This window comes from Marmota flaviventris, chromosome 19 (genome assembly GCF_047511675.1).
Source record: "Marmota flaviventris isolate mMarFla1 chromosome 19, mMarFla1.hap1, whole genome shotgun sequence".
Taxonomy (NCBI): Eukaryota; Metazoa; Chordata; class Mammalia; order Rodentia; family Sciuridae; genus Marmota; species Marmota flaviventris.
The window spans coordinates 6,779,196-6,784,099 of NC_092516.1; the positions used below are offsets into that span (position 1 = coordinate 6,779,196).

General features: G+C 50.0%; 1 long non-coding RNA gene across 1 annotated transcript; it reads left to right on the top strand.

The window, feature by feature from the left end:
• The first annotated feature begins 424 nt into the window (after positions 1-424).
• Positions 425-2,011, top strand: LOC139702855 (uncharacterized). The gene is made up of 2 exons (XR_011705429.1): positions 425-523; positions 849-2,011. It is a non-coding gene; the product is annotated as an uncharacterized lncRNA (long non-coding RNA).
• The last annotated feature ends 2,893 nt before the right edge of the window (positions 2,012-4,904 follow it).

Sequence of the window (4,904 nt, forward strand, 5' to 3'; positions counted from 1 at the left end):
GAGGCGTAGGACTGCTGCCCTATGTTAAACTCAAGGAAAGACCACCTGTGTCCAGGGGCATCCCCACCTGTGTCCAGGGGCTTCCCCTCCCCACCAGCCAGAGCCCCTTGGCTCCTTTCCATCAGCTCATGGGGCTGTGGCTTTGAGGTTTCCAAGCTGAGCCTGGGAAGGTGTTAGAGTCTGTAAACAAGTCAAAAATAACACCTGGCATTTTGCCAGGGGAATGTTAGAGTTCGTAAACAAGTCTGGATGGTGCCTGGCAAAATGCCAGAGGGAGTGGTTTGAGAAGTAACAAAAGCAAGCCATTAAGTGTAGAGATTCCTGATTGGTTGACTGCTGTATCTAGTTTATGCTAATTAGATAAGCTCTGTGGAATGTATAAATACTGCTCCTGTCCTGCAATAAACGGCTCCTACTCCTGCTGTATCAAGTACACAAGTTATTCTTCACCCCCCGGTTATTTTGCTGCAGCCGGACTGCGGCAGATGGTGGCCCGTTACGGGGAGCCCCGGGACACTCGGGGGTAAGTGACGAAAAAAAGCTGCCCGTCCATAGATAGGACGGGAGGAAAAATGACCATTTCGAGAAAATGGAGAAGATTGATACAGTATGTTTGTGTCTTGTTTTGTCTCAGTGTATTGTATTGTCTTTGTGATGAAAATATGGAAGGGGTGAGAAGTAAATTACTAAGGGAAGAAGGCACCCCAGTGGAACCAAGAATAGTTAGGGCATGTGTTGATAAAAGCCCAGGAACTCTAGTCAGAAAGAAAAAGAAAGTTCAGAAGAAGAAGGATTATCAGGAAAAAAGTTGCAGCAAAAGGCTATTACTAAATACTTTTCGTTACCAGAGGGTGCGTGAAGCGGAGAGGCGGCTGCCGAGTGTGCAAGCCAGTCACAGCGCAGCAAGGATTTTCCAAGAGGCGGCGGCGACTGGCCCTTCCCCGCCTCCTGGCCGGGGAGCTGGCTCTTCCACTGCCGCGAGCCCAAATCTAGACCTGACCTGGAGGCACAGTCTCGCAGGCTCTTGCTCCCTGTGCCCAGTAGCAGTTTGAGCCCGGGACACTCCCCAGGGCGATCTGGGGCTGCCCAGGCACTACAGCCAGCAGAAGACGCTACTGGTGTCCCTGATGTTTGGTCATTTTCAATGCCAATAACTAAGCTACAATGGTTCTCCCACACCTGGAAGCTGATGAGTAATGAGCACTATTAATGCTTATTTCAAATGCAAAAAAACCTTGAGATAATGTACTAAATTGTTCAGAAGGTTGTTTTCTTAGTGGAATGCTACAGGATTTTCTTTAGCCATCCGGAGTTCCTGCCTTCCTCCCAGTGTGGGTGAAGACGAAGGTGGAAGAATTTCCAGTGTTGCTGAAAACCGGACGAGACTTCGGCTGAGAACCGGACAAAACTTCAGATCTAGCTAGCTGCCTGCAGAACTTACCTGGACTGTGATTTAAGCTAACTGCCTGCAGAACTTACCTGGACTGTGATTTACCTGGACTGTGAGTTAATCTATTGAGAGACTGCTTTACCTGGACTGAGACAACAAACTGTAATCTATAACAAATTGTAACTCGGTATCTTTGCTAACAGTGTCATTGCTGGTATAATTTTTCCAAGGGCTTCTTGCATGGAGCCATCAATTGGCTTGGTATTGTGACATTTTGTATCCTCCCCTTCTGCTTGTAGCAGATTATTTATGGTGTTTGTGTAAAAACCACTATGGTCGTTATTTAAATTAAACAAAAGGGGGAAATGTTAGAGTCTGTAAACAAGTCAAAAATAACACCTGGCATTTTGCCAGGGGAATGTTAGAGTTAGTAAACAAGTCTGGATGGTGCCTGGCAAAATGCCAGAGGGAGTGGTTTGAGAAGTAACAAAAGCAAGCCATTAAGTGTGGAGATTCCTGATTGGTTGACTGCTGTATCTAGTTTATGCTAATTAGATAAGCTCTGTGGAATGTATAAATACTGCTCCTGTCCTGCAATAAACGGCTCCTACTCCTGCTGTATCAACGTACACAAGTTGCTCGTCACCCCCCTGATTATTTTGCTGCAGCCAGCAGGACTGCGGCAGGAAGGGAGGACTGTCTCTTTTGCTGGTGGCAGTCCTGAGAGGGAATGTTTGGATTCTTCTGGGTCACGTTAAGGACCAGCTGTGCATCATCTGCATGGAGACCCTGAGCAGTGTTTGGACAGACTGGGAGACTGAGTGTGCTCCCTCCGTGGCCCCCTGCCAAGGGATGGTACCTGAAACTATGAACCCAGACGGCCACTCCAGGGAATGAGTGTAAGTTCGTGACACAGGAGAGATACGGCCATGCACTGATAGGGCCCACGGCTGGAGGCTGGGAAGCAGAGGAACAAACAAAGTAGGTTTGTCCCAAGAAAATGCTTGCCCCTCTGTGTGGACTGAGGCAGCCATGCCGTCAAAGCTGATGCTCGCCCCACTGCCTGTGCATGGTGGCTTGCAGCTGCTCACAGGAAGTCGGACTCTACAATACTGCAAGTCCCACATCCTGGGCACAAGTGACCACATGTGTGGCTTGGAGCCATGAAATGCCATTGCCTCCACCACCATGTGAAACCCATGCAGTCCAGCCAGGACTAGCAGTGTCAGTCCAGGCAACCTGGGGACATAGCATCCTTGGCAAGGACACTGGTGGGCTCATGAGAAGACCACCATCAGGGTACCAGTAAGACTCCTCTGGGTGCCATTCTGGGCAGCCACATTGACCTGCACCAGGACAGGGAGAAAAGACATGTTCTTTGAAAAATGTGGAATAAAACCTGGGGACACCTGGAACTGACTGTAGGATTTCAAAGCCTTCATCATTCAGATAACTTATTTATTATTTGTGCAGATGAAATAAAATATACTGCATCTATGATAAACAAGAAGAGCATTCTGGAAAAAAAAAGTAAGAAAAAACACTTCGGCAAATCTAAAACTATTCTAAAATAGAAGGTTTGAGGCAGGTATGTCAATTATGAATGCATTTAGCTACAAGTAAAAGAAAGCCGATCAACAATGGCTTAAAGCAGACAAGAAACCTGATGGAAGCAGACAGTGGTTTCGGAATCTTTGTCCACTGCCACTAACCTGTCAACTTGAGGTTTAAGCATTGAAACTGCATCCGAGGCTAAAGGAAGGAGGAAGGTGGGGAACATGGCATTAGCTGAATATGTCCTTTTTATCAGGAGAATATGAAGCCTTCCTGTTGCCATCTATCCTAGCTAGTGATCTAATGCTGGTTTCACAAAGTCTTACCATTCCAATAACTCAAGAAAATGACAAAGAAAGCAGGCAACCATACAGAATTACCTTTTCAATAATCCAGAGAGGGCTCTGCGAACTTAAGCGTGCTTGGAAAGAGAGAGCTACCGTAATTCTTTATTCTTATATAGGGAACACACAAGAGGAGGTTCCATGGAACATTCTATCCTAAAAAGGGCAAAGGGGTGGGATTATAAAGGAAGAGGTGAGTGTAGCTCAACCCCTACGGGCGACATCTACACCTGGAGCCATGCCTTGCTATCCCAAGTTACTGCCAAGACCTGGCACTATTGTGCCAGTCTGAAGGCAATAATTGGTCAGTGCCTCGGGCATCAGAACTTGAAGCTCTGCATCCAGGGCAGCTCTCGACACCTTCCTAAGAAACCACCCACGGCCCTGTGGCTACACGGGCAGCTGGGCAGCTGTTGTAGTGAGCACTTAGCTATCCCAGTCTCCAAGATGGAGGAAGCGAGAAGGGTTGGAATGGGTGTTGTCCTAGCCTGCCACTGGGGAAGTCGTGTGTTTAAACTTGTGTTTTTAAACCCTTGTTCTGGATACAGAGTGAAGAAGAGTTAGGAGGTCCCAGGCCTAGAGGGAAAGATGGGTGAGGAAGAGTAGTCAGACTTCACAGCCTGCAGCCAAGGCAGTCTCTACTATAATGACATTTGTCACCAAGGCCAGAAGTCCCCACATGCCCTTGAGGAGGCCAGGAGAGCCCTGCAGGGCTGGGGGTAAAGACCAGTTCCACCTCTGCCCAGGAACCTAGGGTGAGTGTATTGGCCCACCAGGGACCCACGGCCAACTGGACCCGTGGAATTTCCTCTGGAGAAGACTGCCAGGCCCAAAGGTCTCTGTCTGCAACCCCAGAGGCAGGTGGTGTTGGTGGGCCAGAGTGGGCCATGTTTGGGCCATGTTCCTCCAGGGCTAGGTCCAGCCAAGGAGCACAGGGCTAGTATGCAATGTTGAGCCAGTAGGACCAGCAAGTCTTGGGACAAGGTTGACCCTCTGAGCAGGTGTACATGCTGTGCACTGGCAGAGTCCCCCATAGAAAGCTCCCTCAACAACAGGAGCTGCAGGAACTGGTCAGACCCTGCAGGGCCTAGGGCCACTCTTGGACAATCCCATGTTGAGAGAAGTCACGGGAAATCCTGGTGCCCTTGGGAGCCAAGAGCTGCTCCAACTCCACACCCCAGCCTGCTCCTCAGGCCCTGAGCCCCCAAGAACCAGCAAGGAGGGCACACAAGTCCCCCTCAGGCTGAAGGGCCACCTGGAAACTCTCCTCCCAACCCAGAGAAATCCCCAACTTATCAGGGCATCCTGCCACCCAGTGGCAGGCAGCTCAGTGGGGCCTTCTCAGGTGCTTCTGTAAGGACCCCACTGGGAGAAGTAGGTGTAGGGGGTGGAGAGGAGGCAGGCAGGCCTGGGGGAAACAGAGGCTCAGAGGGAGAGGGGAGAAGCAAGAGACACAGGAGGACAGAAGAGGGTGCAGGGTGAGAGGACGAGAGCCAGGACAGAGCAGTAGAGGGGAGGGAATTAGAGAAGAGGGGCAATGAGGGAGGGTACGCAGGGCCTGGCAAAGGGGGCAGCAAGAGCAGAGGGAGGCAGTCGGGGCAACAGAAGGTGGCCCA